General features: G+C 39.0%; 1 pseudogene; it reads right to left on the bottom strand.

Annotated features, from left to right (window-relative positions):
* Window positions 1–723: 723 nt before the first annotated feature.
* LOC123936800 lies at window positions 724–1,520 on the bottom strand (annotated as a pseudogene).
* Window positions 1,521–14,810: the final 13,290 nt, after the last annotated feature.

Raw genomic sequence — 14,810 nt, 5'->3', positions numbered from 1 at the left:
AGTCATAAAACATTCAAAAAGAGCCTCTAAAATAGTCAAGGCGTCTGTTTTTACCTCAGTTCCTTTTTAGAAACCTGGAAATCAGGAGCCCTGGCATTTACAAAAAATCACGTTAAAAATATCTGCCATATAAAAAATATTGTTTGAGGGTCACTCCTAAAAAGATTTTAGTTTAGGTTGTATATACAACTTAGGTAGACAGAAGGTGGTTCTTGAGGGAAGATTCAATGTAAATTGGAAAGAGCTGCTTCCAAATTTTTGACTGCTCAATTAGTATTATTTTGTTGGGACAAGGTGTTGACATAGCCCACTGTTTGGTAATTAGCTTCCGGTCAAATCTCTCCAATCAAGACCAGCATGCGGCACCTGGTCCTAGTTAAAAAACACGCGTGGGCAGTTCTGATCTGACCCTCAGAGGCTGTGCCTTGAGCAGAACTGCCTTCAGTGCTCATGCCAGAGTCACCATTTACCGAATAAGGCGGCCTCTGCAGGGAGAGGTTCTGAGAGCTGTGGTCTAGTCCTGGTGACCTGTCACACCATTTTAACTTCTTTGGTAAATGTCCATTCTTGAGATGTAGGTGCTTGCATCTCCTCCCAAAAGAAAGTATCTCTTCCTCGGACAGAAGTTCCCTCTGAAATAAACTCATTGCCTAAATAAAACAAGAGAAAAATGGAAAAGAAAAAAAAAAAGAAAGAAAGCCCAAGACCTTAACTGCTGTTTCCTCAGGAGGAGCTCTGTGGAGGAGTGGCTGGTTCTCTCCAGCTGGTCTTTCTTTCATTTGTCTGGGTGCTCCTGCCTTTCCATGAACTGTCCCTGGTGTAGAGGTTATGGTCCTTGAGTAGGTGATGATTGCGTCTGGGAGCAGGTACCTCATGCTATGCCCCTGGCTCAAGGCCCACCTGATGTATGCAGAGCTGAGCTCATTCTGCATGGGCTCCCTGGCCAGCTGAATGTTGTGTGGGTACCTGTGCAGGACGGGCAAGCCTAAGAGGTATTCCTCTGGGTTGTGACCTGTCTGACTCACACATGCCACACCAAACTTCTCCCCTATCTCCTGGATGTGTGCATCTTTCCAGAGGTTGGCTTCTGGAAGGTCTTTAGGACATCTGCCCTGTAGAGGGGCTTCAGTTTAGGCCCAGCTGTGGGGGCTGTGGAGTGAGCCCTGCCATGTTCCAGGCCTTCTGTCTGGGGCAGAGATCTGAGCAGTTTGCTGTGACGATGCCTCAGCACCTTCCCTGTCTCCATCCATGGCAACTGCTCACTCACTCTCCCAGGGTTCTCCCTGAATCTGGTCAGACGTCTGTAGGGCCAGCTGGGCCACGGCCATCTGGTGGTGGGCAGCTATGAGGTCTTTCTTCCTGTAGTTGTTGTTGAGAGGAGAGATGATTCCCCCAATCACCTCGTACATTCCTGTTTGATGTAGGTGGTCTCTGGCTGCCTCCAACAAGCGCAGGTGCACGTTGGTGACGGGACTGAGGGAGCCACAGGCCAGGAGCACCATTGGGATTCGGCTCTTCATCTCATCAGGCACATCCACAGCCACAGCAGTGGCTATCCTGCCTGCACATGATGGGGCTCTGCAGAGGCTCTCTTTGAGCCTCGGAGACTGCCAGTGACTGGGTTATCCGCCAAACCCAGAATCAAACCCAGAAGGGCTTCTGGCCTGTGCGCAGCCCTTCACTGGAGGACCGAGCGGTTCGGCGCCTGCTCTTGTGACGCAAGGCCCTCTTCAGCCTGGGCGCCCCTGGATGAGCCTGCCCTGCCCCTGAATTGGCATAACTTAATCCCACACCACATTGTGTCTCTAGATTCTAGAAGAGTTCAGCGAAATAATCAAAAGCAAAGGAATTTGAACTTTTTTCTTCGCTTCAGAAAGAATTTCTATAAATTTCACAGTTGCATTCTCTTAAAGTAAAGGCTGTTTTAGAAGAGTGAACAAGGTACTTTACACAGATCTCTCAACTCTCAAAATAGACCTGTGAGATTCAGATGCAAAAAGGAGCCATAATTTCTTCTCTCACAGGTGCAGTACAAATCAAATGATTTCCATTTGTTTTTCTTGTCACTTTAGCCACGTCCATAGCTTTATTATAGCTATGTGTTTCCCTCCTCTTTGCCCTATTAATTCCTCCTATGATTTCCCACAGTTCTTATCTGAGAAGTGAACTTATAAATTACCTGACAGTAAAGTCAGGGATAAGTAAATCACCATCCAGTCTGATCACAAAATCAAAATGTTTGTGATATGTCAAACCTTTAACAAGTCAATTGCTTCTTTTGAAAAATGTGACTGTTCTCCTTCATGCTGAAAACAACCGAGTCACTCCATGAATTTTGCTCTGATATAAGACCAAAGACACAGTGTCTTCAGGTGATAAATTATGTCAAATATCTAATAAGATGGCTAAGCAGCATTAATGTCTTTTTATTTTTAAGAATCTTATTTCATAGTTTAATTCCCTATAGAACAGAGTTGAAGCTCTGTGTCTTTGGTAACTCACATAGGTAATGAAAATTTGTCCTGAAGTTTCAGGGAGTAAAATTTAGGCCCTGAAGCCATTTATGCTGCTACCAGACATTTTTCTCCTAAGTAGTCTTCAGAATTATGCTGTATCTGTGCATATATCTGTGTGTATATGTGTGTCTGTCTGTTCTAAGAGTTGCTCATCATACCCCAGTTTGTTAATAACTATTGTTTCTGCTTGACTTCAGTTAATCTTGCTCATAGATGACAAACTGGGGAGCATATTTCTCAAACCCAAGTTATTTTACAAAGCCAAAAGTAGAGATCTTGAAAAAAGATTTCAAAGAAGTGTTTGGATATTAGAGTTGAGCAAGAATGTTCAAATTTGATGAGAATGATAGTCACTGCAAACAGTGGGCTCATTGAGCCTTGGGGAACTCAAGCAAGGCTACCAATTTCCAGATGAAGAATTTAATACTAGAAGCATGTGTTGGCCTATTAAATATAGAAATCCACTTCTGGGAATGGTTGATAATTGGAGCCTTACCAAAAAGGCAGTTTCTCATAGGAAATTTCAAAATGATTAAAGAAAACATTCCTGAGCCTTTCCAAATGGTGTAACTAGTAATCAGATACAACATGAATACTCTTTGTTGAACTGAAAATAAAGAAAACATATTCTTTCTTTTAACCCCCATACTCCCCCCACCACTTCTCTCTCTCTCAGTCTCTCTCATGCTCACACACACACACAAACACACTATATATGTACATGTAGAGTCCACGTAATGCTTTCTCAAACTTAGGTATTTTTGTGGATGAGAGTTTCAGAACAAAAATATCCTATCTGGCCACGTAAAGAACTGCAAGATCTTTTAGTCTCAAATTTGTCAGCTTGTCTCATCTTGTTTCCTATCTCAAACAGCTCTTCCCTAGCTTACATATAAGCTCAAAACAGAACTTCAGTATTTCTGGGTAGTCCAACTAATTAATAATCATTTCTTTTCCTTTTAAGATTTATTTGTTTTATAGAGAGAGAATATGCACAGACGTGTGCAGAGGGAGGGGCAGAGAGAGAGAGAATTTCAAGCAGACTCCCTGCTGAGCACGGAGCCCCACCCTGGGCTGGATCTCACAACCCTGAGATCATGAACTGAACTGAAACCAAGCATTGGACACTTAACCAACTGTCCCACCCAGGCACCCCTAATCATTTATTTTTCTTGTGTATGAATATTTCTAAAGAAAGTCGGCTAATTCTCTCAAAGTTTAGGTTCAACTTGATGTCTTTATTTTAGCTTTAAACGCAAGGTGAAGGGCCAAAAAGACTTTGGTGACTGTAGCTGGGAGACAAGCAGTCTTTTAATGCCCTGCGTTTAGAACCTCCATTATCATTTTTCTCATACAATGAATCAGATCATCCTCTTTTCATTAGCCTGCCCTCCCAATGGCTTGGTCCGCTTCAAATGGATTGCTAGCTGCAGATCAGGCATGCTCAAATATCTCATCATTTCCACATAATTCCCCTAATTGAGAAACTTGTACTTTCATTGCGTCCTCAAAAAGCAATTTCCTAATGACTTATTAAAATAATGCCATTTGCCAGCCTTTTAAAAAGTCCCACTTTTGCATGGTGTCATGCTATAATTAGTAATACAGCATCAGTGATTAAACTGAATACCAATTTGAGGCATTTGCACCATCTTAACGGAGTTTGGTCACTAATGGGGTATGGCAGTTTGATTGTTCCCTGATATTTGAATGCTGCAGCAATATCTAGATCCTCAGATTACCTTGAAATGTTGATTTCAGACTCTTGAAACCATGGCAACAGTTGGTTCAAATGAATCCCAGAGCTTTGAAAACCAAGGTTTTGTTGTTGAATTTCTTTTTTTTTTTTTAACTCCTTGATCATAAAACTCATGAGAAAATAGTTACAGCCAGACTTTGTATAAATGTGGTACCCATTCACCTTTCTATAGAAAAGGGCAGACCACAGATATGATTATCTTCCCACCAGGGAGAGAAGGGAAAACTGATATGGGGGTCCCATGGCTGGTGTTTAAAGGTTACATGATAATATAGTAGCAGAGTAGTAAAGAAAACAGTATAGTATTAGAATCTACCTAGTTGTTTAAGCTTAGAAATCTCCCCTCCCATATCTATATGTGCTGCCGAAGCGAGCACTCCCCTCCCATATCTAACTCGATACCAAAAACCTCAAATTCTACTGACAAAGTATTTTTTCTATTTCTTCCCTCCTCCTCATTCTCATTACCACTTCTGTAATCTAGGCAATAACCCATTAGCCCAGTTTCCTGCCTCCCATCTGGCACCTTTTACTTTATTTATTATTATTATTATTATTATTTTTAATTTAAATTCAAGTTAGATAATGTATAGTATTGGTTTCAGGAGCAGAATTTAGTAATTCATTACTGATTTATAACATCTGTGCTCATACCAACACAGTGCCCTCTTTAATACCCATCCCCTGTCACCCACTTAGCCCATCCCCATCCACCTCCCTCTAGTGACCCTTAGTTTGTTCTCTATATATTTAAGAGTCTTCTATTGTTTGCCTTCCTCCCTGTTTTTTTTCCCTTTATTATTTATTTATTTAACATATAATGTATTATTTGTTTTAGGGGTACAGGTCTGTGATTTGTCAGTCTTAACACAATTCATAGCACTCACCATATCACATGCCCTCCCCAATTTCTATCACCCAGACACACCATCCCTCCCATGCCCCTCCACTCTAGCAACACTCAATTTGTTTCCTGAGATTCCATTTCTATTTTTTAGAACAGTTTCAGGAGAATAGGTATTATTTCTTCTTTAAATATTTGGTGGAATTCCCCTGTGAAGCCATCTGGCCCTGGGCTTTTGTTTGTTGGGAGATTTTTGACTACTGCTTCAATTTCCTTGCTGGTTATGGGTCTGTTCAGGTTTTCTATTTATTCCTGGTTCAGTTTTGGTAGTTTGTATGTCTCCAGGAATGTAGCCATTTCTTCCAAATTGTCTAATTTGCTAGCAGAGAGTTGCTCATAATATGTTCTTATAATTGTTTGTATTTCTTTGGTGTTGGTTGTGATCTCTCCGCTTTCATTCATGATTTTATTACTTGGGTTCTTTCTCCTTTCTTTTTGATAAGTTTGGCCAGGGGTTTATCAGTCTTACTAATTCTTTCAAATAACCAGCTCCTAGTTTGTTGATTTGTTCTACTGTTCTTTTGGTTTCTATTTCATTGATTTCTGCTCTGATCTTTATATGATTTCTCTTCTGCTGGATTTAAGCTTTCTTTGCTGTTCTTTATCCAATTCCTCTAGGTATAGGGTTAGGTTGTATATTTGAGATTATATTTCTTGTTTACTGAGAAAGCCTTGTATTGCTATATATTTTCCTCTTAGGAAAGAGCAGGGGCCCAATTGAGCACCATGGATCCTGGTTTATGGCAACCTGGAGCTGTGCACCCACTCCTCAGCTCAGTTGTTGCAGCTGGCTTCCCCACTTTGATACCTGGGAGCTCTGCCACCCTCAGACACCGTCAGTCTTTTTGTGATTCCAAGGTCCTGAGCCCACTCCATCCCAGTGATTGTTCCACACCCTGCTTAGCCAGTGGAGTGACATCCCTCAGAGGAGCAGACATCCGAAAATTCTGATTTTGTGCTCTGCCGTTCTATCACTTGCCAGTAGCCACTGTTGGAGGCTCGCTACACCACATGGTCTACCTTCCCAAATATCACCTTGGATTCACTTTTCTGCACATCCTACCTTCCAGAAAGTGGTTGCTTTTCTGTTCATAGAATTGCTGCTATTCTTTTCTTTGATCTCCTATTAAGTTCATAGGTGTTCAGAATGGTTTGATAACTATCTAGCTGAATTCCTGGGACCAGACAAAATTCAGATCTACTCTTCAATCCTCCCTTTCTGTGTTTATCTTATTTTATTTTTCCTTCCCTTCCTTTATGTTCATTTGTTTTGTTTCTTAAATTCCACATGAATGAAATCAAATGGTATTTGTCTTTCTCTGACTGCCTTATTTTGCTTAGCATAATATACTCTAGTTCTTTTTTTTTAAAAAGATTTTATTTATTTGACAGAAAGAGATCAAAAGTAGGCAGAGAGAGAGAGAGAGAGAGTAGGAAGCAGGCTCCCTGCTGAGCAGAGAGCCTGATGTGGGGCTCGATCCAGGACTCTGGGATCATGACCCAAGCCAAAGGCAGAGGCTTTAACCCACTGAGACACCCAGGTGCCCCAATATACTCTAGTTCTATCCATACTGGTGCAAATGGCAAGATTTCATCCTTTTTGATGGCTGAGTAATATTCCATCATATATGTAGATACACATGCATAAGCCCCCGCCCCCATCTTCTTTATCCATTCATCAGTTGATAGACATTTAGGGTCTTTACATATTTTGCCTTTTGTGGATAGTGCTGCTATAAACATTGGGGTACATATATCCCTTTGAATCAGCACTTTTGTATCCTTTGGGTAAAGACCTAGTAGTGTAATTTTTGGGTTGTATGGTAGTTCTAATTTTAACTTTTTGAGGAACCTCCATATTGTTTTTCAGAGTGGCTACACCAGTTTGCATTTCCGTCAGTAATGCAAAAGGTTTCCCCTTTCTCTGCATCCTCACCAATATCTGTTGTTTCCTGAGTTGTTAATTTTAGCCATTCTAACAGGTATGAGGTGGCATCTGATTGTGCTTTTGATTTGTATTTCCTTGTTAATGAATGAGGTGAGCATCTTTTCATGTGTCTCTTAGCCATTTATATATATGTTTTCTTTGGAGAAATGTCTGTTCATGTCTTCTGCCCATTTCTTAACTGGATTATTTATTTTTTGGGGTGTTGATTTTGATGAGTTATTTATAGATTCTAGATAGTAGCCCTTTATCTGATTTGTCATTTAAAAATATCTTCTCCCATTCCATTGATTACTTTTTAGTTTTATTGTTTCTTTCACTGTGCAGAAGCCTTTATCTTGATGAAGTTCCAGGAGTTCATTTTTGTTTTTTTTCCCTTCATATTTGCTTCCCGCCCCCACCCCCCAACCCCATGTCTAGTAAGAAGTTGCTATGGCTGAGGTCAAAGTGGTTGTTGCCTGTTTTCTCCTGAAGATTTTGATGGTTTCCTGTCTTATAGGTCTGTCTTTTCATCCATTTGAATTTATTTTTGTGCGTGGTAGAAAAAAGTGGTCCAGTTTCATTCTTTTGCATGTTGCTATCCATTTTTCCCAACACCATTTGTTGAAGAGACTGTCCTTTCCACATTGGATATTCTTCCTTGCTTTATTAAAGATTAACTGACCATATAGTTATGAGTCCATCTCTGAATTCTCTATTCTTTCCTATTGATCTATATGTCTGTTTTTGTGCGAGTACCATACTGTCTCAATGATTATAGTTCTTTAATACCCCTTAAAATCTGGGATTGTGATGCCTCCCACTTTGCTTTTCTCTTTTAACATTACTTTGGCTGTTCAGAGTGTTTTCTGATCTCTTACAAATTTTAGGATTATTTGTTCTAGCTCTGTGAAAAATGCTGGTGTTATTTTGATTGGCATCGCATTAAATGTGTAGATTGCTCAGATAGTGTAGATGTTTTAATAATATTTATTCTTCTAATCCTTGAGCATGGAATGTTTTTCCATCTCTTTGTGTCTTCTCCAATTTCTTTCATAGTATTCTATAGTTTTCAGCATACAAATCTTTTACCTCTTTGGTTAGGTTTGTTCCTAGGTATCTTACGATTTTAGGTACAATTATAAAAATGATTGATTTCTTGATTTCTCTTTATGCTGCTTCATTACTGGTGTATAGAAATGCAACAGATTTCTCTTCATTGATTTTATATTCAGCAACTTTGCCTAGTTCATGGATGAGTTTTAGCAAGTTTTTGGTGGAGTCTTTCAGGTTTTCTATGTAGAGTATCATGTCAGCTGCTAATAGTGAAAATTTGGCTTCTTCCTTGATGATTTGGATGTCTTTTATTTCTTTTTATTGTTTGATTGATGAAGCTGGGACTTCCAGTACAATATTGAACAACAGTGGTGAGAGTTGACCTTCCTGCCTGTCATGTTCCTGACCTTGGGAGAAAAGCTCTCAGTTTTTCCCCATTGAGGATGTTATTCACTGTGGATGTTTTGTATACGGCCTTTATAATGTTGAAGTATGTTCCCGCTATCCCTATTTTCTTGAGGGTTTTTATCAAGAAAGGGTGCTATGTTTTGCCAAATGCTTTTTCTGCATCTATTAGGAGGATCATATGGTTCTTATCTTTCCTTTTATTTATATTTAAAGATTTTATTTATTTTAAGAGAGACAGAGTTTGCACATGCCTACCTGGAGAGAAGCAGAGGAGGAGGGAGGGGAGAGGGAAAGGAATCCCAAGTAGACTCTGTGCTGATCATGGAGCTCAACATGGGGCTTGATCCCAAGATCCTGATATCATGACCCAAGCTGAAACCAAGAGTAGGATGCTTAATTGTCTGAGCCACCCAGGTGACCCTATCTTTTATTAATGTGGTATATCACATTGATTGATTTGTAGATATCGAACCACCCCTGCAGCACAGGAATAAATCCCACTTGATCATAGTAAATAACCCTTTTAATGTACTATTGAATTCAATTAGTATCTTGTTGAGAATTCTTCTTTTCATGTTCATCAGGTATATTGATCTGTATTTCTCATTTTTAGTGGGGTCTTTGTCTGGTTTTGGAATTCTGACTTCATAGAATAGTTTCTATGTTGTGGAACAGCTTCAGCAGAATCAATATTAACTTCTTTAAATGTTTGTTAGAATTCCCTTGGGAAGCCATCCAATCCTGGCCTCTTGTTTTTTGGGTTATTTTTGATTACTGATTCAATTTCTTTGCTGGTTATGGGTCTGTTCAAGTATTCTACTTCTTTCTGCTTCAGTTTGGTAGTTTATGTGTTTCTAGGAATTTATCCATTTCTTCCAGATTGCCCAATTTGTTGCCATGTAATTATTCATAATATTTTCTTATAATTATTTATATTTCTGCATTATTGGTTGTGATCTCTCCTCTTTCATTTGTGATTTTATTTATTTGGGTCTTTTCTCTTTTCTTTTTGATAGGTTGGCTAAGGGTTTATCAATTTTATTAATTCTTTCATAGACCAGATTCTTGTTTCGTTGATCTTTTCTATGGTTTTTAAAAAATTTCTATATCATTTATTTCTGCTCTAATATCAATTATTCCCTTTCTTCTGTTGATTTAGGCTTTATGTGCTGTTCTTTTTCTAGCTCCTTTAGGTGTACAATTTTATCTGACACCTTTAAAATCCATCATCATGTTTAGTTGATGCCTGAGATATTTTGCTACTTGTAAACCCCTAATGGATCTCTGTCATCTTCAGAATAAAATCTGAATTTTTGACATGAATTCATGGCTTTCTACAAACTGGCTCAAGCCTAAATTTTTAGCTTTCTCTGTTCATTTCTCCTTATGCATCCCAAATTCTAGGTATATCAGACTATTGATATTTCCTGAATAGAGCTTGTCATTTCTTTTCTTTCTGACTTTGTTTTTATTATTCCACCTAGGATAACCTTTCCTCATCTGGTCTGTCTGATAGCCATCAAGAATTCCTCAAGTCTCGGTTCAAATGTCCTCTCCTTTCTAAATTTTCTCTGACATCCCTGCCCCTTTTTATACTTCCGAGCAAACTGTAGGCCATATTAATATTACACCCATATTAGATTTCATTTTAATTTACATTTCTTTTCTTTTTTTTTTTGCTGCATTATTAACTCTTTGAAGTCCAGGAACTTGCCACATTTACCTCTTTGTTCTTAGCATTTAGTAAAATGCTTGTTCACATGATAAAATTCTGGTGTTTTTTGAGATCAATTGAATTATCACTAAAACTGATTCTGTAGCCATCCCTCACTGAAATAGCTCAAGACAAAACAGTGAAGACGTAAAAACTTATTTTCATTGTCTTATTTCTTCTTTGCAGACCTAATCTTCTTATCAGTCTAGTTCCAACATTGTTCTTATAGCTTTGATCAGCGTGAAGAGAGCACAATTGGACTTCCTTCAGAATAATCTCCACAGTTTGTATATAACCTGAGGAAATGCAAAGGAGGGGAGCCCAATACAAAGGTTAGGAAAGTATAAAAAAGGCAAGTCAGGTTTGATGTTTTGAAGCTAGGATTGAATGAATGCCCCTCAAGGGCCCCTTCTATATTATTCTAATTACCCCCTTTTCTCTTTGTTCTTAATGTCCTAGACAAATGCAAATTTCATCTCTTTACAAACTGTTACATTTAACAGCTCTCTCAGACTTTATATAGAATCCTTTTCCCTTCTCCCTTTTGGAGAATTTTTTTTTTTCTTCTTCTTCTTTTTCTTCTTTTTTTAGACTTCTGATGCCTCATGGCAATTAGGTAAATTAATATGATTACTTGATGTTAACTGATGGTCCTTCAGGAGTTATCTGATCTTCAGTAGCATCTGAAAATAGAAGAGCTTAAACTCCAGGCCTACATTTTTCCCCCTTGTGAAGTTGCCTACATATACTTATTGAAGAACCTTAATCATTTCACCCTGGAATCTCCAGTGCTATATTGCCTCATCCCAGGGGTCAGAAAGTTGTCCAGCAGAAGCAAAATCTTTATTTCAGGATCTTCTCTGCTTATGAATATTATTTTTAAAGATTTACTTATATGTAAGACAGAGAGAGCGAGAGAGAGCATACACATTCGAGTGTGGGACATGGTGGGGCAGAGGGAGAGGGAGAGAGAAACTCAGTCCAACTCCACGCTCAGTATGAAGACTGCTGAGCCTCATGCAGGGCTTGATCTCAAGACCCTGAGATAGAGACCTGAGCCAAAATCAGAGTTGAATGCTTAACTCACTGTGCCACCTAGGTGCCCCTGAAATTTTTTTTAAAGTTATTTGGCAAAAGAAGGGCAGAGGGAGAGCATTGACAGAAAAAGTGAATTCTTTTTCCAGTTGTAGCAGGGCAAGAAGTCGTAGGGACGCTTCACACAGTTTGCATTTTCCTATCCTTTGTCTTCTGTCTAAGCTTCTTTACCTCTTAAATCCATCTTGTTCTATTGTTAGTTTTACCTTTCCTGCTCATGGGTTCCATCATCTGTATTTAAACATTACTTAGTTAATTTTTGAGTGATTCATTTATTCATTCATTTCAATACAATTTAATTGAACATCAACTATATTAGTGTGGATGAGTAATACTGTTGTCACAAGAATCTCCCTAACCTAGCACAGTGATTTGTTTCTTGGTCCCCTAAAATCCAGTCTGAATGTTGCTGCTGAGACTGCTCACCTTATAAGGGTGACTCAGGGATTTGATCTTTTCCATCTTATTACTGCCATATTCAGCAATATAGCAGTTCTTTGCTTCAGCCACATGGATAGAGAACCTTTGAAAGATTGCTTGGGATGTGTTACGGCCAGGTTTGGTAATGCTGTATACTATGTGCATTCATATTCTGTTGATTCGAACTCAGTCACATGCTTACATGTTCCAGGCTGCCAGTGGCCAGATGCAAGAGGGGTATGGGAAATACCTTAATTGTATATCAAGAAAGGAGAGAAAAACTGATAAACATGATGCCAGACATTTTGCTAAGTATTTGAAATTAAAAAAAAAAAAGAATAAGAAACAATTATAGTATGGGGAGCTCACTTCTAGGCCACTAGACACATATGAACAGAAAATTAAATATAGTATAGCATTAATAGTTACTGAGTGTATACATTCCTCCATGCCCTTAATATAGTGGCCCTTAATTAATTTATTCCTTTCAATAGCCCCATGAGATAGGTACTTTTATTTTTTTTTAATTTTTATTCTTTTTAAAGATTTTATTTATTTATTTGACAGACAGATCACAAGTAGGCAGAGAGACAGGCAGAGAGAGAGGAGGGAGCAGGCCCCCTGCTGAGCAGAGAGCCCGACGTGGGGCTTGATCCCAGGACCCTGAGATCATGACCTGAGCCGAAGGCAGAGGCTTAACCCACTGAGCCACCCAGGTGCCCCGATAGGTACTTTTATTATCCCTATTTCATAGGTAAGGAAACCGAAGCACAAGTGTTTAAGAAATTTGCCTAGGGTCACACTACAAATAAGTGGCTGAGCTAAGTTTCAAAACTAGGGAGTCTATCTTTAAAGTTTGAACACTTAAAAATTACATTATGCTACAATAAAGAGATGCATAGGAGGATAAGGGAGACAAAGGGGAGACACAGCTGGTTGTGAGAATAAGAAAAGGCTGTAATGGAGTTGGAATTAATCCAGTTCCAGGGCAGGAAGAGTTCCAGCAGAGGAAGAAAGGGTGGATAAAGGTAGAGCAGTGAAAGATCTCTTGGGGTATTTTAAGATATTTAAGATCTATAGGTGGTTTGATGCCATAGGTCAAGATCCAGGGTAGAAGTTGGGAGAGACTAGCTATAGAGATAGATGAGGCCAGGTCATTGAAGGCATTTTATGCAGTGCTGAGGAGCTCTCCGCTTATCCTAAGTGATGACAGTGTTTGAAACCTTTCATTTAGAGAATTTAAATAATCAAATTTACATTTTACTTACAATCTACTGGTGGCTATATGAAGGATGGGTTGGAGTGGACCAAAAGTGCTGGTTGAAAGATCAGTTAAGAGGCTTTTAAAGTAGTCCAGGAAAGCCAAATTTCAGTACATCTTATCTTCTTATTACACAGAGACTATAAAATAATAATAAATGGCTGAGTATCACTTACCATTCCACTCATTTGTCCTCACAACAACCATGTAAAAGAGGTATTGTTATTATCCCCATTTTACAGTTGAGGAAATTGAGGCCCAGATTGTGTGGATAGTGGCTAGTAATTAATGGTACCAAAATTCAACCCTCTGTGGTCTGGCTCAAGGGCTGACCTCTAGTATATAGTCTATATACTAGTGTATAGTATACAATTACCCCCTAGTACATAGTCTCCTTACATGAAGTAATGTTACAATTTATTAAAGTTACAAAAAGCTGGATGTGTTACATGGGTAAAGGGAGAAATGTAGGGTTGGGAAGCAGAGGAAGAAGTATTCCAGTCAGAGGGTACAGGGACCTTCTCCAGAGTGGCCAGAAAGCCTGAGTCTTGGAGGCAAGATAGAATGGTTAGATGTGCTTCATTCTTCAGAAGAAAAAACTTAGGCATGGAAGGATTGAGTGATTCACCCAAGGTCCCATAACTTGTAAGTCACAGAAAGAGGATAAGACCTCAGGTAATTATTTATGGAGTCCATATTCTGTATCACCATACATTGTTGCCTGTCTTTGTTCCATATCCAATGAGTTATTGAGAATGAAAAGCATTTCCTAAAATATGAGGAAGTCTTTGGTCAATATAAAATTTAGCAAAGCTTCTTTCACAGTTATCAGTAAATACTTTCTATCAATGATAAAACAGGAATAACTTAGAATATACATATTCTTGGTAAGAGTGGGAGTCATTTTCACAGTTTGCTAATAATATACTCCTCCTAGATATCATAAGGTCTTTAAAATATATATTTATGTCTAATCTGGTGGTGTATGGAGCATCCTAACTCTCTTAGAGTTCTCTTGGGGCTTCCTTGTGTTCATTTTCTATTATCCTGGGGATATGCAGCCCCTGGCTCTGAGCCACCATGAACATAGCTGACTACAGAATATGTGGGGCCCAGGGCAATTTGAAAATGGGGGCTACTTTTCCAAAAATTGGTAGGGATTTCACGATGGCAACAACAGAAAACTAAACCAAGCTTGGGGAATTTCTGAGTGTGTGGCCTTGTGTAGCTACACAGATCACACACATATGATGTGGGCCCTGGCAGTACCCTGTCCAACATTTAGCTCTGTAGTTCCTGAAGGCATCGTTTGGGGTACGTCATTCTGTGGATCCCTAAAATCGTGGTGTTTGCATCTCCCAAATGCTTATTCTTCTCACTGGGGGCTCCTCATCTTTAAGGAATTCTCAGTTTCCTTCATGTCCAAGAATATAGATGAGAAAGACCCTGAGAGGAATCTGTTATTTCTCTTGGAGGTCAGGCTGCCCATCTTAGTGAGATCCTGTCTCTCTGCCTCATGGTGTCTTGGCTCACAGTTAAGATGATGGGTGGAAGGAAAGATTGGAACTCAGTGGCCTTTTGGGTTTTAAGAATATGATAAAGAGAAGAAAATATATTTTCAGTACATGTAACTGTCACAGGATAAGTGTCCAGAATATATACAGAAACCTGTATAAAATCAGTAAGAGAAAGACAACTCAATAGAAAAGTAGGTAAAAAACTTAAACTCTTCACTCAAGAGAAGTTATGAATA

The sequence above is a fragment of the Meles meles genome, chromosome 2 (genome assembly GCF_922984935.1).
Source record: "Meles meles chromosome 2, mMelMel3.1 paternal haplotype, whole genome shotgun sequence".
NCBI classification, from domain to species: Eukaryota; Metazoa; Chordata; class Mammalia; order Carnivora; family Mustelidae; genus Meles; species Meles meles.
Note: the sequence above shows the minus strand (reverse complement) of the source record. Positions and strands in the feature narration are given on the sequence as shown.